At 33.7% G+C, this 25,234-nt stretch overlaps 1 long non-coding RNA gene and 3 other non-coding genes across 4 annotated transcripts; all 4 read right to left on the reverse strand.

Annotated features, from left to right (window-relative positions):
- Nucleotides 1-17,502: 17,502 nt before the first annotated feature.
- Nucleotides 17,503-20,499, reverse strand: LOC107901040 (uncharacterized). The gene is made up of 3 exons (XR_001685096.2): nucleotides 18,744-20,499; nucleotides 18,001-18,063; nucleotides 17,503-17,778 (listed from the first exon to the last, which is right to left on the reverse strand). It is a non-coding gene; the product is annotated as an uncharacterized lncRNA (long non-coding RNA).
- LOC121218793 (small nucleolar RNA SNORD14) lies at nucleotides 19,328-19,452 on the reverse strand. Its single transcript, XR_005915270.1, has one exon. It is a non-coding gene; the product is annotated as a small nucleolar RNA SNORD14 (small nucleolar RNA).
- On the reverse strand, nucleotides 19,552-19,676 carry LOC121218771 (small nucleolar RNA SNORD14). The gene has a single exon (XR_005915248.1). It is a non-coding gene; the product is annotated as a small nucleolar RNA SNORD14 (small nucleolar RNA).
- Nucleotides 19,834-19,957, reverse strand: LOC121218782 (small nucleolar RNA SNORD14). The gene has a single exon (XR_005915259.1). It is a non-coding gene; the product is annotated as a small nucleolar RNA SNORD14 (small nucleolar RNA).
- Nucleotides 20,500-25,234: the final 4,735 nt, after the last annotated feature.

The following is a 25,234-nucleotide window of genomic DNA, read 5'->3' on the forward strand; positions in this document are numbered from 1 at the left end:
ACCATTAAACCATTAAACCATTAAACCTTAACCCGAATCCCTAACCCCTAAACTCTAACTCAAATCCCTAAACCAATTAAATAAACTTATTTAATATATAAATTAAAAAACACTAATTAATCTAAACCCTAAACCCTAACCCAAATACCTTACCCTTAAACCTTATTTAATATAAATTAAAACATACTAATTAATGTAAACCCTAAACCCTAAATTCCCAACACTTAATCTCTAACCCCTAACCCTAAATCACAACCCTTAAACCAAAATCCCTAATCCATAATCCCTAATTCCATAATCTATAAACCTTAAAATTGTAACTCCTAAACCGACTTTAAATCCTAAATTAACCATATACCCTAAACTATAATGATAATTAATTAAATATTTTAAAATTAATACTATCGTATCTTTTACAATTATATATGAAATTATTTAATATATGAATTAAAAATCAATCAATCATGTACCCCAAAAATTTTAAAATTATTTTAAATAATAGTATTTTAATTTTTCCATTTTTAACAAATATTTTTCAACGTTTTTATTTCAAATTATTTCAAATTTATCCATTTTTAACAAATATTCAATTAAAAATAAATTAAATTTTAATTAATATAAATAAACAAATTTAATAGTAAATAGACAGATAAAATATTTTTGCGGCGCTTTTTCAAAAACGCCGCTAAAGCACCGAGCATTAGCGGCGCTTTTTCGAAAACGCCACTAAAGACCAGAGCATTAGCGGCGCTTTTCAAAAATGCCGCTAAAGACTAGAGCATTAGCGTTGCTTTTTCAAAAACGCCGCTAAAGCCCCGAGCATTAGCGGCGCTTTTTCAAAAACATCGCTAAAGCCCCGAAAGGTCAGAAAATGACGCCGTTAGGCTTACATTTTTTGCGGCGTTTTTCTAGAAAACGCCTCTAATGCTCATTTTTAACGGCGCTTTCCTTAAAGCGCCGCTAATGTTCAATTTTTAGCGGTATTTTTTATCCAAACGCCACTAAAAATGCCGCGAAAAGCCTGTTTTGGTGTAGTGATTTCATTGTCACCATTGTGTCTTCTTAATGATTAACATGATCACTGTCAACAAATGGCTATGATAAATTGCTCGTTCGAGAACTAGCAACCCGTGACCACGTTTCATATTTATCAATCCACACAATACCGATAAGAGGATATCATTAACTCTTTAATTGAGCTATGTATTTCACTGTTGCTAGTAAATCCATACCATACACAAGTCATGTACCCAACATACCGGCTATGGGCTCCATCATCTTTAAAGCATAAGCCTCTATTTATATCAAAGCATATGAGCTGCATACGCATGGTCAATAACTAATTCAGGATTTAGGTAAATCACATCATGAACGCCATAAGTGAATTAATTCACAAACGGATTCAGAATTAATTCATATTGGGTCCAGTCCAATGTATCGTTCTACCAATGAATACATCTATGTGTCTACCCGTGGAGTCAACTGCTCCGATAGCCAAGACTAGTTATCTCTCCAATTGAAATTGTAGACAACATAATCATCTTTCTCAGTATTTAAGTCAAATGCTCACTTTGATTCTTTTATAGGATTACGGACTCATTTAGATTATATATTGATGTAAGTTTTCTTTCTCACAATGGAAATGTTCTTATAATGCCACTTATCTTCAGTTTGAACTTAGACAATCAATGAGCTAATATTTGGTTGTCACAATTTTGCTATGCATTCAAAATATGAAAGATAAAAATACAAAAGACATAATAGTGAAATGTGAAATTAACTTTATTTATTCATCATTCAAATAAATAGAAAACAGTTACATGTTTACTACAATATGAACACATTTCCAAAAAATCTCCCACTTGCCTTAGTGAAATAAATGTGTCATGTTTCACATTCCCATATCCTCGACGTGTTTGTTAAAACTCCTAGTTACAAGAGTCTTAGTAAACGGATCCGTAAGGTTATCTTTAGAAGATACTTTCATCACATCTACAATTCTTTCGGCTGTTGCCTATCGTATCAAGTGATAATTCCAAGATAAAAATACAAAAGACATAATAGTGAAATGTGAAATTAACTTTATTTATTCATCATTCAAATAAATAGAAAACAGTTACATGTATACTACAATATGAACACATTTCCAAAAAATCTCCCACTTGCCTTAGTGAAATAAATGTGTCATGTTTCACATTCCCATATCCTCGACGTGTTTGTTAAAACTCCTAGTTACAAGAGTCTTAGTAAACGGATCCGTAAGGTTATCTTTAGAAGATACTTTCATCACATCTACAATTCTTTCGGCTATTGCCTATCGTATCAAGTGATAATTCCAATTAATGTGTTTCGTCCTCTTGTGACTTCTTATTTCTTTGGTATTAGCTACTGCAATATTGTTATCACAATACAATGTTATAGATTTTTCCATACCAGAAATGAGTTCAAGATCGATTAAGAACTTTCAAAGCCATATTGCTTCTTTCGTTGCCTCAGAAGCAGCCACATACTCAGACTCCATAGTAGAGTTAGTACTGCAAGTTTTTTTACACCTCTTTATACTATGGCTCCATGGCCTAAAACGAATACATTTCTCGACATCGGTTTCCTCAAAACTATACATGTTTGGATGTCTGAGTCTGTGTATCTAACAGGAGTAAGGTTCTCCTCAGAATACACAAGCATATAATCCTTGGTTCTTTTAAGATACCTTAATATATGCTTTACATCTTGCCAATGCCTGAGACCTAGATTCACTTGATATTGACTAACCATTCCTACTGCGAAACAAATATTTGGACATTTGCAAAACATCGCATACATAATGCTTCCAACTACCGAAGCATATGGAACCTTACTCTTATGCTCTATTTCTTCCGCTATCTTAGGACAAACATCTAAAGAAAGATGAAAACTTGATGCTGCCAGCTGGGCACCTGGCTTCGCATCAGTCATTGCAAAACGTTCCAGTACCTTATCGATGTATGAAGCTTGAAATAGAGCTATCATTTTATTCTTTCGATCCCTAAGGACTCGAATTCCAAGAATATAACTAGCTTCACCCAAGTCTTTCATGTTAAACTGTTGAGCTAACCATAGTTTAACCGATGACAATTCTCCTACATTGTTTCCGGTAAGTAGAATATCATTGACATACAAAATAAGGAAGACCACCTTTTTGTCCTTTATATGCTTATAAACACAAGGTTGATTAGTGTTTTGCTCAAATCCAAAAGTCTTAATCATTTAATCAAATCTTTTATTGCATAAGTAGAACACTTGCTTAAATCCATATATGAATCTTAGTAGTTTGCAAACTTTCTACTCCTTTCTTTTAACAACATAGTTAATGGGTTGAGTCATGTAAATGATCTCATCAAGATAGCCATTTAAGAATGTTGTCTTGACATCCATTTGCTAGATCTTATAATTGAGAGTAGCGGCAATGGATAAAAGTATGCAGATACTTGAGCATGACTACTGGAGAGGTCTTTTCTTTTTGTGTGCAGCATTTCCCTGCAAGTCTAGTTTTGTGTATTTCCACTTTCCCTTCCTCATTTCTCTTCGTCTTGTAAATCCACTTACACCATATGGGTTTAACCCCAACCAGAAAGTTTACAAGTTCCCACACCGTATTGGATTTTATAGAATCCATCTCGGCATCCATGGCCTGTTTCTAGAGCTTGGAATCAATGTCCTACATAGCCTCCTCATAAGTGTATGGATCATCATCCTCATGATTGGCTTTCGTATTATAAATACTACCATAATAGATGAAAAAGTTTAACTTCTTAGAAACTCTCCCACTACGACAGATTCCCTATGTTGTTGATCTTTTGCATGTCTTTCTACAACTTTCTCGAGAATTGAACTTGGTGATTGTTCTACCACTCCCGAAAGTTCCTCGAGTACCACTTTACTTCGAGGCTTAAAGTTATTCAGGTAGCTTTCATTGAGAAAAGTAACATGAGTAGAAAATTTAATCATATTATCTTTTAGATTGTAGAATAATCCTCCCTTTATTCCTTTCGGATATCCTATAAACTTGCACAATTCTGTTCGTGCATCCAATTTCTTTGTATCCTTATCCAAAACGTATGCTGGACAACCCCATATTCTAAATTGATTTAGAGTGGGTTTCTTTCCATGCCACAGTTCATAAGGTGTCTTGCAAGTAAACTTGGTTGACACATCATTCAAAATACAGCAAGCCGTTTGTATCGCATATCCCAGAAGGAAGTAGGGAGTTGTGAATAACTTAACATTGAATTAACCATATCAAGTAAAGTTCTATTCCTTCTCTCAGCTACGCCATTTTGTCGTGGAGTGCCCAACGCAGTCAACTTGGATAAGATTTCATTCTCTATGAGGTATCCTAAAAACTCATCGGATAAATATTTCTAGTGCGATCAAACCAAAGATTCTTGATGGATAAACCTAATTACTTTTCCACTTCCGCACGAAACTCTCAAAATTTATCAAAGTTTTGGCTTTTGCGGTGCATTAGATACACATATTCATATTGAGAATAGTCGTCGAGTGAAAAACTCCCGTACAAGTCTAATGATTCTTTCTTAGTTAATATAACCAAGTCTTAAGTGCCAAAGGTATCCTTCATTAGAGTGAGAAGTTTTTAAGTTTTTTATTCACTATTTCAGTTTGAAGCATCAAGTAGTTATTTGGTTTGATTAAGTAGAGATTGTTTTCCATCCATCCATTACAGATTAAAGAATGACTTCTGTGAACAGAAATCCTTTTATTGAATGTCACGATATAACCGTCATAAAATAAACATGTTATAGAAATTAAATTCCTCTTAAAATGAGGTATATAAAATACGTTCTTTAAAACAATCTTCCTAAAATTATCAATGTGTAAAATAACTTCTCTCACTGCTTTAGCTGAAACATAGCTCCCATCTCTAGTTCGCAATGAGAGGCTCCTGTCACGCAGACTTCTTGTTTCGCTAAACCCTATAAAGAAACACACACATGGTTAGTGGCTTTAGAATCAATAACCTAGTTTTCAATTGATTCTTCCATTAAGCAAGCTTCAACCACAAATGTAACACCCCAAACCCGGGCCAGACGTTATGGTTGGATTTAGCGATGTCACATGATAGGGTGTTTGAGAATTGTGTCGTCGCGTTAAAACCATTTCCATTGAATTCCTTATCTTAATATCTTATTAGTTCCAAAGTTGTGTTGCTCATTTAATCGATAGTTTCAAAATGTTATTCGTTTGTAGAAGCTTTTCAAACAGATTAAACTATCGTGTGTTTAGGAAAAACATTTGTTTCTTTGGAAAACCAAGGTTTCCTACTACTAGCAGTTGTAATCTATAAGGTAAAGATAATTAAAACCTAAAACCAAAGTCCGAAAGTCCAATTACAACCTAAAAACTTAGCCAGTAAAAATAGAAAAGAAATAAAACCAATTATCGTAAATATGAGTTAAAAACCATGAAAGTCCAAAATCGTGGTCACCGCCGAGTCCTCCGCTTCACCATTCCATCTAGATCTGGGGATTACTTGTGCACGTTTAAACAAAAGGGGTGAGTTTATGAAAACGCAGTGTGTAATCCCACATGACCAAACAATAGTAAATCACAGTGTACAGTTAAAGCAATCTTAGGCCTAAGCCCTTTTTTTTCAGTATCAGTAACAGTTTAGGCCTTAGCCCATCTCAGTACAGTATCAAATATGCAGTAGGGCCTTAGTCCATCATAGTATTAGTAGTAGTCATGCAGTATTCAGTAACAAAGCCCTACCCAACCAGCCTCTACACACCATCTCCGACCAACCCTACACTCCATGTGGGGATCAAATCAACCCACCCATGCTACACTCCAGGTAGTATCGAATACAGCACAAAATAGTAATTTAAAGTTGAGCTGCCAGTATGTTAGACTTCAGATCATTTCAGTACACTGCCTCCAAATATAATCAACCCAACCCAACCCCATGCAATGCAACATACAAGTCATGACATGCTATCTAAGGACATTAGTACATATAACCAGTTCAGTATACAAGCATACTATCATCATGCTCAACATATATATAAATCAAACAGTCAGTTCATACAATTAGGGGTCTAAGTGATGCTTACCGACCCTACAATAGGTTCACAGTCGACTTGGGCGACCCGTGCAACCTTAGCACTCAATTCAGTGAAAATGGGCTCACATACCCATGTGGTCTGCCCATGTGGACCCACACGCCCATGTGGCCCACTTGGCCCAAATTGGCCTTGGCCGCGTGGTCCATTTTTAATGTAACTCGTGCTAGCTAAATATTCATATATGTTTTCACTATTTACTTATATGTTCCTTCAAAGATGTCTACTTGAGTCACTATTACTAAATTATTTATATCTTCAGCTACAGAATTCCAAATTAAGGTCCGTTTGATGTCTTTGAAACTAGACTCAAATACCTTTCTAGCATAAAATTTTTAGAATTTTTGGTTCAGCCAATAAGTACAGTAAAATCTTCAATCTTACCTTTGTTCTGCTGTCCAACAGCTTTGACCTTTCTTTGCTAAAAATTAATTATCTCTTAGTAAAACATTTGGATGATGTTACCATTTGTTTTTATTGAAAATAGACTCATTAATAATTTAAACGTGTAAATTTCAACCCCTAATTATGTTTTTCCAATTTTCGATGATTTTCCAAAGTCAGAATAGGGGAATCCGAATTCATTCTGACCTTATCTCACAAAACTTATTATATCTCATGATTTAAAATTTCATTACTTACACCGTTTCTTCTATGAGAAACTACACTCAATAAGCTTTAATTCTATATTTTTTTATTCCTCTAGTTCGATTTCCATAATTTATGGTGATTTTCCAAATTTAGCCTACTGCTGTTATCCAAACAGCAAGTAATTTCTGCTTTTCACTGAATCTCATTTTTTGCGTTTCGAGTACACTTGATTTTGTTTGATGCTAAAATAGTCTCTGGGCACTCCAGAGCCTATAATTGAACAAATAACACTAATTTAGTCTCACATAACGTGATCCCAAATCGAACTCGTGTCGAGGTTTTAACCCATAAGCGACTAAACCTTACCTTCAACCGATGAACAGTAATTCCCACACAAACTAAGACTTTGATTGGTGATTACGAGCCCTTGAATCCTTCCCTAATTGGCATAAACAAAACACTTCAAAAGAAAGTTAACATATGGAGACAAATCACTTATCTAAAACTTACCGAACGATCATAGACAAACATGGAGCGACACGAGGCAGAGTGGGGAAAGAAAAATCAAGAAGATAAAGGGTGAAAGAGAGCAGAAATTCGGCAGCAATGAAGAGAAAAACGACAAGAGGGTGGAGGGATTTTGGGGAAAGTAAAAAAAGAGAAAAAAACAAATATGAACAGAATATTTGATAACTACCCTAATCCCTTATTTTAGAAGAAAGTTAACAAATGAAGACAAATCACTTATCTAAAACTTACCGAACGATCGCAGACAAACGTGGAGCGACACGAGGCAGACTGGGAAAAGAAAAATCAAGAAGATGAAGGGTGAAAGAGAGCAAAAATTCGACAGCAATGAAGAGTAAAACGACAAGAGTGTGGAGGGATTTTAGGGAAAGTAAAAAAAAGGAAAAAAAAGATGAACAAAATATTTGATAACCACCCCAATCCCTTATTTTTCTCCATCAAACTCCCCACTAAATCCACTACTCAGATTTTTAGTCCATCTCAAACTCTCCTGGACGCACGAGCAAAAATAATGCCCACGCTAAGATTCAAACACAGGACCTCCTTCACACCAACACTCCACTTATCCACCAAACGAGCAGTCCCATTTTGTTAATTATTTGCCAACTTTTACTTCAAAGCCTACTAACCAAAGATATTAATAAAAATACCAAAATTTTCCCAAGTCCTGGCTTGAACTTAGGACCTCCCAAACACACCCAGAACACATAACCACTAAAGCAGATAGATATTTTGTGTCACGCATTCACAATACCCAAAAATAAAATTTTGGGGTGTTATAACAAATACTTCTATACCTTTACCTTTTTTGGCTAGGTAATCCAAATATCCTTACAATTTGATCTGAAATGCTCTTTCTTATTGTAGAAGAAACATTTAAACTTTTTAGGATCTTTTGACTTCTTAGCCTTCTTCCTATCCACATAAGATGGAACCGAAGACTTAGTTGGTTTCTTTTTTCCTTTAGCTTTCTGCTTCCTCTTAGAGGACGAGGGGCCCATAGCTAAGTTTGCCTAAGGTTTCTCCTGAACCAGCTTACCACCATTCAGCATCAACTCATAGGATTGTAATTCCTTCATGATCTGAGTCAAGGTAAGCACCTTATTTCCCAAGTTGTAAGCGGCCTTAAAACCAACAAACTCCTTGGTTAAGGATTTGAGCAATATTTCAATCTAAGTGTTCACGTGTAATACAACTAACTCGTCTCCGTCACTAAATTAGGCTTACGAAGCATTACTATAGAAAATAGAACCTTTAACTTCAAAATAGAATAATAATACAATTTAATATTTATTTCTAATAACTCAATACAATCATGGCAAAAATACACATTTGGGCCTTAAATCGAGTCTTCGAGGCTTTAAGAAAAATTTGGGGACAATCAAGGATCAATTTGAAACAAATCAGAACATTTTGGAAAAATATGAAAAATCAATAAACAGGGGTCACATGGTCGTGTGACATAGCCTAGACTGTGCGGACATTCAAAGTAGGGACACACGGTTGTGTCTCAACCCGTGTGCCCACCCATGTGGGTTTTTGAAATCAGGCTACACGGTCGTGTCGCGAGCCTTGTGCCAAACCGTGCCATGAACTGTTTTGAGATACACGGCTACATTAGAGACTCTGTCTCAAATTGTGTGAAACTTACACCTAAAACAATAACGACACACGTCCATGTACAGTGACCGTATGTGGCACATGCCGTGTGACAACACGTGTGCTCCAATTTTAGCCCCTAAAACAAGCCATCATAAAACCAATTGTTTCACATCAAGACACACCATTTACACATACATTCATATGATCAAAACACTGTCCAAACACACTCAAAATATACCAAATCCATCAACCTATAAGTTCTAACCAATATGCCATTCAAAGGCACCACAATTCACACCAATTCATTTCATTCAAAATCACATTATACCATAAACATACATCATCACATCCACAAGTCATTTAACCATTTCAATCACATAGGTATAAGTCACTAGCCATATATTTACAATGCACTTATAAGTGATCCAAAAGACACAACTTGCCTATGCATTACAAGTCAAAGCAAAATATGTACACAAAAGGCATAATCACATCTAGTTGACTAAGTAACATATTTAAACTTCTATTACTTATAAGCCCTATACATGTCATTTATAACCATAGCAAAAAATAACCAAATCTACCAAAGTGATCAACGAATAGTGTGATAGGCTCCGACAATATTCCCAACCGATCGAGCTTCCGATGATCTACAAAATAGAGAAAAAAACAACCACGTAAGCAACTAGTGCTTAGTAAGCTCGTATAAGAGAAACTCAAACTTACCGAACAACAAATGATAAATCATTTAACCATGCTCAATAATTCATATAGGTATTTTTCTTTTCTATTCACAACAATCCACATAGTTAGTAGATAACATAAAAATATAACATCTATGAAACATGATATATAACATGAAATGAATTACATACATCCACCTTTCTTCACATGTTTGATTAGTGCCCTTTTCTATTCATTTGCACATACTAACTTTCCATTTCATATGATCATTAATACAAATAATTTCAATATTTCCATTAAACTTTACTTACCCATTAAACCATATAGAATAACATCGGATACTCGGGAATGCTCACACAAAATGTGTATTTTCATGTAACCGTAACCTTTTTAATAATGCTCACACGAGCTGTGAAATGGGCCTGCTCACATGAGTTGTGGGTCGAAATGTTAGCTACACGATGCTGCTCACATGAGCTGCAGAGAATATGTAACAAATGCAGGACCTTAGCCATCGTTAAGACATCTAGGACCAGCACCCGAAACCATATAATCCCTAATGACATGTCATTTGTATCCTAAGTATTCCCAAGGTTCAAACGAGACTATTAAACCGTAAAATATTTAAAACATTGTAATATTTCCAAATTAAATTATATCTAACACAACAATAACTAACACACAATCCAAACATTGCAACCACCACGGTTGTTACAACAAAGTCTAAAACTAATCTAAGACTTTCAATTTCCCTCAATTCAAGTCCGGTTGATTATTTTCTTGATCTAAATAATAATTTAACTGAATTAAGCATTTCAAATAGCTTAACTTTATAGACTCTAACTTACAACCTATTTTAATATAAAATTATGAATTTACCCTTAACTTTTTAACTTTTTTACAATTTAGCCTGAAATTTACAATTTAGTCCTTTTTAACCAAAAACCATGCTAGGCAATTTTAATAGATCCTAAACAACTCATATTTCCTACTATTTCACATAATTATCAATGAATTTTATTATTTAAACAAATAAATCCCTAAACCCTAAATTCGCTAAAAATCACTTAACAAAATAAGTTTACTCATCACTCAAGCTTAACATTCTATCATCTAAATTCAAAACACATACACATCATTCATGGTAGATCCCTAGAATTTTAAAAACTTAACAAATTGACCCCCAGGCTAAGTAGATTAAGCTAATACAATCTCAAAAACAAGAAAATCATTAAGAACAAGTGAAAATTACCTACCATGCAAAATGAAACCTCCTAGCTGAACCAAGACTTAACAATGGTGTTTTTTTCCCTTTAATTTTCAGTGATAGCTCAAAAAAGATGACAACTCCCTTTCTTGATTGTTTTGTTTTAATTTTTAAAATTTTAAATTACCATTTTATCCTTGATTTTGTTTGGTAATAAATATGGAAAAGAAAAGAACAAATTATATCACGTATCCCATTTTCCCAAATGGAGAAACTTTAAAAACTTGTAAACCTTGACTATCCAAATGAGTTAATTTAACCAATCGATCGGCTGCCTGGTTTTCATCTCTAGGGATATGACAAATACTCTAATGATAAAATCGGGATAACCGCTAAAGAGTTATCATAATCAAAGCAGAGTTAGATCCTCATTTGAAGCCTTCCTTAATGGCAGAAGTCACTTCTAGACTATCTGTTTAAACTCGCACGTCAACATAACCTCGATCACTCAAGATGTCTAAACCATCTAAGATGCCCCACATTTCAGCCTCAAATACTGAGTAGCTCCCCAAGAATCTATTAAAGCCAAAAATCTAATTCCCATATTAGTCTCGCATAGTTCCTCCTGTTGAAGCAAAATCATCCTCAGTCTTGACGGAACCGTCAGTATTCAAGTAGACCCAATTTCCAAGAAAATTGGAACAGGCTTTTGGAGCTTGAGGTGATCTCGTTGGGCTTCTAGCTGACATCATAAACTGTCTAGCCCAATTATAAGAGACCTTAATCATGTCGATATTACTCCAAGATGTCCCCTGAAAGATAAAGAGATTACGATTTTTCCATATGCACCATGTGAGTATCCCAAAAAAGCATTTCCAGTCGACCTCTCCGAATCCCAAGTTATGCTCGTTCTGCAGATTTGAGACGATCTAATCCATTAAATAACTTGAATAAAAACTAACAATTTTATTAGTAGCAAGTAAAACATTCCAAATATCTCTTGTAGCAGGGCAATTCCTAATAGCATGCAACACATCCTCAGTGATGTGTCCACAAACCTCGCACACCGAGCTATGACTGATACCTCTTCAAAGTCTTTCCATGTTAGTGAGAAACTTCTGCTTAAGGGCAAGCCAAATGAAGAACTTAACCCTTTGTGGACCTTGATACTTCCAGGGGATTTTCCACAAAGCCTCATTCGACTTCTGGAAGGTTTCACGAATTTTCTCATAAGCACTTTTAATAAAAAAAGGAACTTGTCAACGTACCTCCCAAAATGATCCTATCAACCATTGTTGTCGGGTAAGGAGAAGGGACTCCAATAATCTTTTGAACAACCATCTCAGGTAGCCAAACCTGAAATAAATATAGATTCCAAGTGCCGTCCTCTGAAACCATATCACTAAGCAAACAATCTAGACCAAGATTTGAATGCCCAAGGATCAAATTAACTAGAGGCCCTGTATTTGGAACCCAGGGATCCTGCCAACATCTAATGTTTCACCCATCCCCTATTGACAAGATCAAATTCCCATGAATAAGGGACCAAACCTTGGTGAGGGCTCTCCACAGGAAAGAACATCTACTTATTGAAAGAGATTCAAGAATTCTGTTTCTAACCCCATATTAAGCTCGAAGGACCTATACCCAAAGGGCTTTAGAGTCAGTAACAAGTTTTAAAACACAACTTTATCATAAAAGAAATGTTATGATCTTGCAGTTTTCTCAAACCAATCCCGCTATGCTCTCGAGGTTGACAAATGTCTTCCCAGTTAACTAACGTCATTTTTCGATTTCTACTAGAAGATCCCCAAACAAACTAACGCACCATGCTCTCAATTTACATGAGTCCATAAATGTCCATCAACATTATGTATGGCATAATTACCAACTAAGTCCGTTAATTTACATTTCCAAAGCCATTTAATCCATCTAACTAATAGAAATTAATTTTTGCATCTTTTACGGTTTAGTTCTTTTTAACTATCTAAACCTCAAAATTTCTGAACAAAAATTTAATACGACCCTAATATAATCCTATAGACATTAAATAAACATTAAAATACTAACTCATTTATCGAAATCGTAGTCCTCAAACCACCATCACTGACACCACTAATAACGGGCTATTACATCGTATCCAGTTCAGCCCTATTGTCTTCTACTTCCGCAAAGAATCCCTTAAGCTAAAGTATATGTTCTTTGATTGGAGTGTTAGGTTTCTATTGAGAATTCATCAAATTTTTAATAGCAGATTGTCGAGCCAATGTGACTTGGCCTCTGAGCAAATCTTCCAAATTTTTCATGATCTCTTTGACAGTACGAAAATTCTTGTGTTGCTTTTGCAACACACTACTCATGCTCGCTAACATATAACATCGAGTAATCGAGTCAGAATCTCTCCAACGATCTCTCACTTTGGGCTGAGCTTTAGGAGGGCACATTTTGTCAAGAACAAATTTGTGTTTCTCACAATTGAGAACTATTAGCAAGTTTCGTTTTCATTTTTGAAAGTCATCCCTATTTAATTTATTCTCAGTAAGAATGCTAATAAGAGGAGCATGTGACATATTTGAACTGAAAAAAATGAAAGATTTACTAATTACTATCTTTGTATTAAGCAAATATTTTTATTTCAGCAACATATCAAGAATGTTGCATGATGCATGCATCTTGTATTAAAACTTTGAAAAAACATTTTTCCGTTGCTACAATCATTCTTTCAACCATCAACCATGTCCTCTTGGATCCCATGATTAACTAGTAAGAACATGGATTACATCCAATTAGTTCGTGAATCTTAATTCTCAAGTGTGGAAAAATAAGGACCCAAGACTCTCTTTATATAGGGAGAGTTTAGAAAGTTCAACTATGATTAAACTTAATCACTTTAATATTAAATTTTATTAAAATAATAGAATATTTATTTACAAGATAAATATTAAATTAAATTTAATATTAAGATAATCACTTTAATATTAAATTAATAAAATATTATAAGATAATTATTAAATTAAATTTAATAATAAATTATTAAAATAATATTATTTTTGAAATAGTTAATCTGAAATCAAATTCTCTAGTAGAGTCCCAGTAGGAGTGTAACTCTTCCACTGTTAAACCACCGAAGACCAACCGTCGTCGGTCACCGGAATGAAGCCGTCACAACCGCCGGCACAGCTGTGTTCTGTGATGCAGGTGCAACACCCTTACGACACCCCAAGCTAGTTCAGTTGTTGCTAGTTTGATTTGAGTTAATGATGACCCGACTAGTTCGGTCTAGTCACCGGTTGGACCATCGATCCGATTTCTCATACCGAACCCAGTTCGACCAGTTTTTGGGTCTTGGTTTTGGGCTCCTGGGCCCAATTTCGATCTCAAGTCCAATTTTCAAGTTCAATTATCCAGTGGACCAATTGTCTGACTTAGAAATTAATTTCCAAAAATATCATATTATTTTTAATTAAATTGATTAATTAAATTTTATTTGATCAAAATTAATTTTTCCAAAAATTAATTAGATTTTTCAAATTAATTTTTTAAGAAAATTATTTAATCGAATTCTCACGTTGAACAATTCTCACAACCACCTAATTTAATTCCACATCGAATAAATCGACTCAATTAAATTATTTCCAAAGTTGTAGAATTTTCTTTTGATTCAAATGCAGTCCGATTGAACTTTTGTTGAGTTAGTAGAGGGACCAATCGGACATATACAATTAAGCTCTAGTAATTGCAATTATGTCTAGAAGTATCATTCCAATAATTTGCAATTACTTAATCATGGAGTTAGTCCACAATAAGTACCGTGATTGAAAACTCCTTATTGTATACTCTTTACGAAAGTAATTCATCCAAGTACTTTGTCAAATGACCTCATCATATGTGTGTTACCCTCATATGATATCATTGATTTCTTTGAGTTAAATCCGTTCACTCAATGCAATCTTATTTTATTTCATTGTCATCATTGTGTCTTCTTAATGATTAACATGATCATTGTCAATAACTGGCTATAATAAATTGCTCGTTCGAGAACCAGCAACCCGTGACCACGTTTCATATTTATCAATCCGCACAATGCCAATGAGAGGATATTATTAACTCTTTAATTGAGCTATGAATTCCACTGTTGCTAGTAAATCCATACCATACACAAGTCATGTACCCAACATACTGGCTATGGACTCGATCATCTTTAAAGCATAAGTCTCCATTTATATCAAAGTACTTGAGTTGCATACGCATGGTCAATGACTAACTCAGGATTTAGGTAAATCACACTATGAACGCAATAAGTGAATTAATTCACAAATGGATCCAGAATTAATTCATATTAGGTCCAGTCCAATGTATCGTTCTACCAATGAATACATCTATTTGTCTACCTGTAGAGTCAACTACTCTAATAGCCAAGACTAGCCATCTCCCCAATTGGAATTGTAAACGACATAATCATCTCACTTTTATTCTTTTATGAAATTACGACTCATTTAAATTATCTACTAAAGTAAATTTTCTTTCTCGCAATGTAAACGTTCTTACAATGCCACTTATCTTCAATTTGAACTTAGACAATCAATGACCTAATATTTGCTTGTCACAATTTTGTTATGCATGCAAATTAAGAAAGGTAAAAAATACAAAAGACATAATAGTGAAATGTGAAATTAAATTTTATTCATCGTTCAAATAAATAGAAAAAGTTACATGTTTACTACAATATGAGACATTTCCCAACAGTTAGATATATATATTTCAAGCTCGAAATTCTTCCCCGGATTGAAGTCGAGACTTTCCTTCAAATTTTTGGCAGAAGCTTGTTCAATTTGATGCTTTGATTGGAAGCCAATTATGTAGATTGAGTTGATACAAAAATGATCTCAATTTCGGTGTCACAAATTTGACCATCGTAATAAATAACGATTGTAGTTCATCTACTCATCTTCGCAAAAAACTTGTTTCACATGTTTAATATAAAATTAAAATGAAAAAAATTATACAAAAAAAATAAATACTCATTAACCATATTCAAGCAACGACACCAAATTTACTTACTTGAATTAATTTACTTTGTTGGGTTGATTTTTCTAGTTCAGATCTTTATCATCCTTGGATTCTTGGATTTTCAAAATTCAATCCAACAATTAAATTTTCTTATATTTTTCTTTGAAGTTTAATTTGATATATATAGGTAGTGTTTTTGTTGGCGTGTCAAGATGGGGGAAAGTGCGTCTCCTACCACTCCAGTAAAAAACACTTCCTGTAGGGAGAATTCATGGAAGAAGTGTTGTAAATAGATAAATATGCAATTAATTTGGCCAAAAATTAAAACCTAACTTGTTTCCATCCAAATAGATAATAATATTGTATTTAAAAAGATAATTGATATTTTTATAAAAATGAAATATAGATTACTTTAAATAAACTATATTTTCTTACACTTACGATATGGGTGGAAGAAAATATTTTATGGTAAAAATATTTTTTAAAAATTTATTTAATAATGAATATAGGTGGAGTGGTAATGAGTTTGCACTATTGATACAGGGAATTTACAAGGAGGAGACAACAAGGAGAATGTGGTGGTGATTGGAGGGCCGCTTTACTTATGACAGGTAGAGAGCTAGAGTAGAAGGCTAAAGGAAGAGGAGGAAGAGTGGAAAACATGGAAGGAGAATGCCAGGGTTTTTTTTTAAAGAGGAAAAAGGATTGATCCTTTATTCATCATGCTCTAAGGTATATATAGGGGAGGGTATTGGAAAGCTGGCACCCCCACGGAGTAGCAAAAAATTAATACATCCGGCGATCAAAACCATGGATCCATGTGTGAGGAATGAATCGGGATGGAATAAGGTTTCAAAATTATCGAATATTTATACTGAATAGAGAGTGATGCCTCAGCAATAAGTATTTTGTTCTACTATCGAACCAAGCCACAACCTTTAGTGACTCCGGCCTTTACGCAATCCACCGAGTTGACAATGAACGGAAGAAATCCCCAAAACTATTTTTAAAGAAGACTTTGCTTGACGTAGACTCCTCAAGCAAAGGAAAAATGAGATTTTATATTTTTTAGGGTTTTTTTTTTAAAAAATTGTCTCATATATCCCTCTTATAATTGGTATATATAATGAATCATAATTCATTAAATAAATAAAATAAATATAACAATATTTTAAACCGAAAATTATAATTACATTAATTATAATAATGATTTCGGTAAACTATATTTATTTGAATTTATATACAAACCAAAATCATATAATATGTTCTCATTATGTGTACAACACCTTGTACATATAATATCACTACACCAAAACAGGTTTTTAGCGGCGTTTTTTATGCTTTTAGCGGCGTTTTTGAAAGCGCCGCAAAAAATGCCGCTGTTGTTAACGCCGCAAACGTTTGAGGCGTTTTTAGAAATAAACGCTGCTATAGATCATGACTTTTAGCGGCGCTTTTCCCACAAACGCCGCTATAGATCAGGAGCTTTAGCGACGCTTATCTCACAAACGCCGCTATAGGTCATGACTTTTAGCAACGCTTTTCCCACAAACGCCACTAAAAACATATATTTAAAAAAAATAACTTTTTTTCAAATAATATTTATTTCTATGATAAATATTATATTATGTTTTAAAGATTTAAATTTTTTACAAAAATTTTAACTTTAAAACTAAATATAAAAATTAATGAATTTAGAATTTAGAATTTAAAATAATACATTAATAACACAATTAAAATCCAAAAGTTAGAACTCTTAAGTAAAAATAAATATCATGCTTATAATGCTTATTGAATTTAAATTTAGAATTTAAAATAATAAATTAATAACTGTACAAATGTTTAGAAAATATTAAAGAATCTTTCATATCATACTTATAACAAGGATGCTTTTACAAATATCATGCTCCATAATTAGTGTAAGAAGAGCAAATCCTTATATAGATGGCAAATCCACTTCTGTCAAAATGAGATCTACATTATGTGGTCTTCCTTTCAGCATCTCCCATGCCTTCAAGCCATCAGGAACAGCAGCAACTACTCAAAAAGAAAACCCATTTTCAGTCACAAATGTACAAGTTAATATTGCAAACAGTTTCTTATTTTAAGCAAGAATCAACAGGCAATTTCCAGCCCCCAAAAAAATGTAAAAATAATAAATTGAACCACAATCCATCATCAAATATTTGTTACTTACATTTAAGGGTCAAACGAGCACTTATAGTACAAAAATAAAATATCAAGCTGAAGCCAACATACCCGATAGTGCACTTTGATTCTATCACCTCTGTGAGTTTGAAACTCGCATGATTTGGGCTTATGCTGTGAAAAAGTGAAGAAAAAAAAGACATAATAAGACAGCAAGCAACAAAGAATGGCAATAAAAAAGGAAACAATTTCTAATATATCAACAGAGTTCGAGTGCTGCAATTTAAGTTTTAGCGACTAGTGTTCAACTTGTAAGTATTTAGCCGAATGAAAATTTCATTGAGGAGATGTGAAAAAAATGATAACTGCTAAGTTACAAATAAAGCTTTAATCCTATATTCCTATTCCTAGATTAAAACTTTAACAATAACTTATAATCCTAACCATCCATCCATATCTCCAACAATCAATAAATAAGACTGAAACAATATAATATCATAGTAGCAGCTCCTGCATTACACAAGCATATATATAATACCAGCTGGGAGAAGCATGTAGTGGGAAATATGGAACAAAAACACTACCATGAAAAGAACGAAGATACTGATAACACAAAGAAATAGAACACTCAATGAGAAAAAAGGTGCAACAAAGCTAACATCGAATGTTAAATTTTAGATTTTCTTCCTTCCTTTTCCCTTTTTATCAGCACATTACAGGGTAAAGAAATGGACTGTTAGGAGAACATGAAACCAAAACATGCAAACATTCAAAAATTCCACATAGTGTTGGTAAAACATCATGTATAAATTATAAAGTAATATCACTTTAAAAAAAAAAAGAAACAGCCTTACCCTCAAAATGGTTACATCAGCTGGTTTGGTAAGACTGCCCTGTATTGTACACTGAGGAGTCCGTAATCCACATTGCATCAGGAGAAGGTTGAGGCAAGCACAAAACAGGGGTGCCCTCAGCATCGACAGCAAACCTTACACCAACACCCAAGGGCCACCCATCTTGAGCTAGAGTGGAAAGGGTCCCTATAGAAGACAATTCCGTTATGGTCCTGGAAACCTCGGCGGGAAATGGCTTGTGGCTGGTTTTTGTTGGTGGGACTGAAACAGTGGAGAGCGATGAGCATAATTTGAAGGAGGGTTTGGGTTTTGCTTGAAGGAATTTGGGTTTTGAAGGGAAGGGTAGAAGGGGAAAGTGTGTCGACATGACTAAGCAAACAAACATAATTAATCTTAATTTATTATTGGGTTTTGGAGGGAAGTGTGGAAAATAAAAATCACTTCCCATCTAATGGAGTAGATTTAGCTGAATTCCCATCTCTCTTCATCATATACAAGTAAACAAAAGGAATTAAACAGGTATTTCACTCAAATCAGGTTATCTTTGGTTTCGGTATTATATAAATCGACAAGTAAATTTTATAAGTTTCAGACATCCAAGGAAGGAATAAAGCAGCACAATCTCTCAAGCCTGGCGAAGGCGAAAGCTCTTAGGCGGCCACTGCGAATGTTTTTGAGAAACAAGCCTTTGAATTTGTCATCATCAACACATATACATCAATTTAAAAACTCCTTTTCACTGAAAATAGCTGGATTTCAATCACAAATTATATTTAAAAAGTGAAACAATTATAAAGATATAATAAAAGGTCTCAGACATCCAAGGAAGGATAAAAGTAGCACAAGCTCTCAAGCCCGGCGAAAAGCGAAAGCTCTCAGGCGGCCACTGCGAATGTTTTGAGAAACAAGCCTTACAACTTATCATCATAAACCCATACACATGAAATATATTATCATTTGACTCAATTTTATGAATATCGTTTATCAATGGAACTGAAAAAAAAGGGAAAAATATACAACCAGATTTCTGAGAAAATAATTGGATTTTCAAGCGCAAATAATGAAAAACAACTATATACAAGTCATAAAAGGTCTCAAACATCCAAGGAAGGAATGAAGCAGCACAAGCTCTCAAGCCCGGCGAAAGGCGAAAGCTCTTAGGCGGCCACTGCGAATGTTTTGAGAAACAAGCCTTTGGATTATCATCATAAACCCATACACAACAAATATATTTTCCTTTGACTGAATTTTAAGAATATCGTTTATCAATTGAACTGAAAAAAAAAAGAAGGAAAAAATGTACAGCCAGATTTCTGAGGAAGTGACTGGGTTTTCAATCACAAATAATGAAAACAACAATCATATAGAAGTCATAAAAGGTCTCAGACATCCAAGGAAGGAAGGAAGCAGCACAAGCTCGCAAGCCCGGCGAAAGGCGAAAGCCCAAAAATAAAAAACCTGGCAAAGTTCTCGAAAAACAGAGTCAGCGTTGGCTTCGGTCAAGGACTGCAGCAAGAACCGAACATGGCTTGAGAGTGTGGAGGAAAGCTCGAGCATGGTGAGTGATGGTGAGTGAAGATAGATCGCGAGTGTTTTTCAATGGTAAATGCTAGTAAGAAGATAAAAAGCGGAATGGATTAGGGATATGATAGGCTTTGAAGATTAGGGATGTTGAGAGAACCGTCGAGAGAAAAAAAGTGAGCGCTGAACGTCTGAGAGAGTGTGTGTGTCTGGATAAACTTCTAAATTGAAACAGAAGCCAATTTTAGGGGGGAAAATGAAATTATTTTGGGGGGAGTTTTGGGATAAAACCGCCTAAAATGAAATTAAATTTGCGGCGTATTGTTTATCTATTGCGGCATTTTTATCAAAAACGTCACAAAAATTATTTTAATTTGAACAAAATGATACCGTTTTAGTATGTTAAAAATTTTTTATTTTGTTTTTTATAAATTGATTTATTTTTAGTAACGTTTTTTTAAAAAACGCCGCTATTGCTTATACAAAAATTTATTTCATTTTACTATGCTAAAAATTTTTTATTTTATTTTTTATAAATTGATTTTTTTGCGGCGTTTTTATGAAAACACCGCTAAATGTTTTGCTACATAAAATGACTATTTTTAAAGTAAAATTATTTTTTGTGGCGTTTTTTTATAAAAACGCCGCTAAATGTTCTGCTATATGAAATGGCGCTATTTTTTTAAAGTAAAATTATTTTACTATCAAATAATCTCTCACATATCAAATTTCTATTAAAGATTGAGACGCTAATTATGATTTTATATTGTTCATTTCCGATCTAATCTCCATTTTATTAGAGATATTTCTTCCTAACTAAAATATAATTATTTTGCTAGATGTTCAATGTGGAATGATTTTAGTTTTTGTATTTTATTTTTATTTGTTATAATTTGGTCCTATATATCTAAAATAGATAGTTACCTATTCGTACCAATTTTTTACATTTTTTATTTATTAATTTTTTAAAATCTAATATTTAAATATATCAAATGGTTTAAATTAAATATTTTTTAGTCAGAAACACTGCTAATGTTACCTTTTTCGGCGTTTACAGAAGAAACGCCACTAATAAATTAAATTATTGTAATGAAACGACACCGTTTTGAAAAATTCTAAATCATATTAGCGGCTTTTTGGCTATAAACGCTGCCAAAGCTCGCATATTTTACAATTTTTTATATGCAGTTATTGTATATTGCATATCAATTTTAAACTAATAATCTTTACAATTTATTATTTCTCTTTTACAATTATATAAGACATTATTTAATATATAAATTAAAAAATACTAATTAATCTAAACCTTAAACCCTAACTCGACCCCGAATCTCTAAACCCTAAATCACTAACTCTTAACCCCAAACCACTAACCTCTAAACCTTATTTAATATAGAAATTAAAAAACACTAATTAATCTAAATTATAAACCCTAACCCGACCCCAAGTCCCTAACCCCTAACCCCTAAACATTATTTAATATATAAATTAAAATACACTAATTAATCTAAACCCTAAACCCTAACCTAACACTAATCTATAAACCCTAAATCCCTAACTCTTAATCTCTAACCCTTAACCCCTAACCCATAACCTATAAACCTTAAATCACAACCCTTAAATCAAAATCCCTAACCCATGATCTCTAATTCCATAATTTATAAACCTTAAAATTGCAACTCTTAAACCAACCCTAAATCCTAAATTAACCATATATATTAAACACTAAACTATAATGATAATTAAATTAAATATTTTAAAATTAATACTATCGTATCTTTTACAATTATATTTGAAATTATTTAATATATAAATTAAAAATCAATCAATCATGTACACAAAAAATTTTAAAATTATTTTAAATAATGGTATTTTAATTTCTTCATTTTTAACAAATATTTTTCTATGTTTTTTTATTTCAAATTTATCCATTTTTAACAAATATTCAATTAAAAATAAATTAAATAGTAAATAGCAGATAAAATGTTTTTGCAGCGCTTTTTTAAAAACGCCGCTAAAGATCTGAGCATTAGCGGCGCTTTTTAAAAAATGCTGCTAAAGATCTAAAAGGTACAAAACGATGTCGTTGGGCTTAGACTTTTTGCGGCGTTTTTCCAAAAAACGCTAATGCTAATTTTTAGCGGCGCTTTACTGGAAACGCCGCTAATGCTCGATCTTTAGCGGCGTTTTACGTAAATCGCTGCTAATGCTCGATTTTTAGTGGCCTTTTTTGTCCAAACGCCGCTAAGAACGCCGCTAAAAGCCTGTTTTGGTGTAGTGTATGTTCGATATTTGATTACCCAATTAAATTAATTCTACAATTAATTTAATTCATGTGACAACCAAACACAATACCAACTATGTTTTATTCCGTTCATTTCAACCATAGGGTGTGACCCTGTAGGTTCTTGTAACGTTAGCAGTAATACTAGAACGATTCTAATGTTACAAACAATGAGTGGCATCTAGCAATGCATCATTGCTACCTAAGTTATAAGAAATCATGATTCGACATAACCTTTTTGCGATTAACCTTTCATGCATTAATCCTTAAGTCCTTTATCTCTAGGTTGGACACAAGTCATGGAATAGTCACACTTGCAGAGTCCATCCCATGTTTCTTGATATCTTGAGTAGACTATGATATACAAATAAGTACGACATCTCATATCAGCTTATTTGAGCATGGCCATGCATTTCTATTCTCACTCAATCAAGTGGCCTAAGATATTACTCCAATTATGTAGGAGGGACTTATCCTATATCGGTCAACCATATCCCTCTACATAGATCGTGGTATATCCAACATCAGCCTTTATAGAACAACCAGTTACGGTGTACGTTTGACTGTATCAAAATATACAACTCACGATGTTGGGATAATGGTGATCTCAAGTCTGAGGATCATATACATATTAATCGCTATGAGTAATGTTGTGACAATTACATAATAATCCAAGAAACATACTCATAATGGGTCAGTCCAATATGTTGTTCTCTAACAGACATATTCATGCATTAATTTTGACACTCCATAGCAATGACAACTCTTTATCATCAATCAACTACATGTTAGTCTTAACGCATTATTGTTGTCTTAGCCAACAATAATACTTGACTAAGGACCCTTTTTAAGAATAATCATATTATTCTCAGGACATTATTATAAAACAATTTATTTATATACACAGAAAAGAAACTGAAATAATAATGGTAACGCCTTGTATTAATAAACATGATAAATCAAGTATGTTATTACAACCATCTCATTGATAATACGGATGATAGGCCTGACTAGGTGGTTGACTAAGTGGTAGGTTATTTGCATGTTAGTTGCTGCCATGTATAATATTGTGTGTCGAGATGGCTCAAAACAAATGTCATTCAGTTATCTTAAAACCATATAAAATAATTGTGCAATAGTTTTGAAACTAAAAAGGATTTGGTAATCATATTATTGGAGTAATACGACGTAAAAGTACGAAAACCATTAAGTTAACTTAAACCAAAAATCCCATATCGCGGTTTACTTAAAGTTATTTACAAACCAACTAAATCGGAACAAGTACTATAGAAAACTTATTTAAACAAACTGAAAAAGAAATATATTGAGATTCTCTGATTTGTTGAGTTCGAGACCTAACCTCATGTTCTACCTGAAAAGATGAAACTGAGGGAGTGAGCTACGAAAGCCCAGTGCGACTCTAAAACAATCGTAAATAAACGATGTCAAATGAACATCCTTACACACGGAGATCTCAGATAATTTATAATACCTATACACAACGAATAAGCGAATCAGTATGCAAATATTAAAATTAGACGTATACATAATACATACTCAGATGTTGAACAAATGCAATGAAATTCCCTCTATCCAACTGCTACACATCATCTCCGTCTATCCCATCACACCAAATAGGGTTTACTAGACCCTTCCATCCCTTACATACCAATTTTGGGTTATAATGGACCCATCCAACCAATTCACACCATTTTGTGGTCATTTTCCACTTGAATTATTGTGGTTTTACCGCCAAATCAAATAATGCAGTTAAAACTGCCAAATCACACTTCCCTCACTTCATATTCAGATCATTCAGATCCCAAACCCAAATGCAAATGCAAATATTACAATCAATACGAACAAACCACAATCATTTTCAGGTAACAAAATCAATATGGATATTCAGAATCAGACATAATTATTCTGAACAAATTAATCAATACAGATATACAAAATCAGGCATAATCGTTTTTGGATACAGAATAACGGAATGACATTGTACACAATTTCCAATTAAAACACCCATACATTTACATACTCCAAATTCGGTATATCACAACAATGCGCACTCATGCAAACAACAGATTGAATCTTATAAATACACATTCTTATTAACATTCGAGGGGTAACACGCCCCTAAATAAACCTTCCACAAATAGAATTAGTGTCCTATCCACTTTTACAAAGGCTTAAATGAGTTAGGAATCACTTGGGAACCAAAACAGAACAATTTCTAAAAAGGTGTAAAAATTGCAAAAATAGGGCCACACGGCCATGTGGAGGGGTCCAGGCTGTGTGACAGAACACACGCCTGTGTGATTGAGGGACATATTCGTTTGAGCAAACCGTGTAGCTCATTGTCAAATTTAAATGCAGAGGAGACACGACCATGTGGTCAAGGCACACGTTCTTGTGGTATAGACACACGTCCATGTGCGCAACCCGTGTAACTCACTGTCAATTTTCCTATCAGTGGTCATAAGGCCATCTGACCAGCCCGTGTGACCCTCCCAGATTGTGTGACCAATTTTACCCAATTTTCTAAATGACACACAGCCGTGTGAACCACTCATGTGGTCCAAAAACCACCCCAGAATTGCTACAAATCACAAAAATTCAACACAAAATTACCCCTAATTATAAGTGTACAAGAACACACACTTGAGAGGTGATGCCATGCGCT

The sequence above is a fragment of the Gossypium hirsutum genome, chromosome D06, assembly GCF_007990345.1.
Source record: "Gossypium hirsutum isolate 1008001.06 chromosome D06, Gossypium_hirsutum_v2.1, whole genome shotgun sequence".
NCBI classification, from domain to species: domain Eukaryota; kingdom Viridiplantae; phylum Streptophyta; class Magnoliopsida; order Malvales; family Malvaceae; genus Gossypium; species Gossypium hirsutum.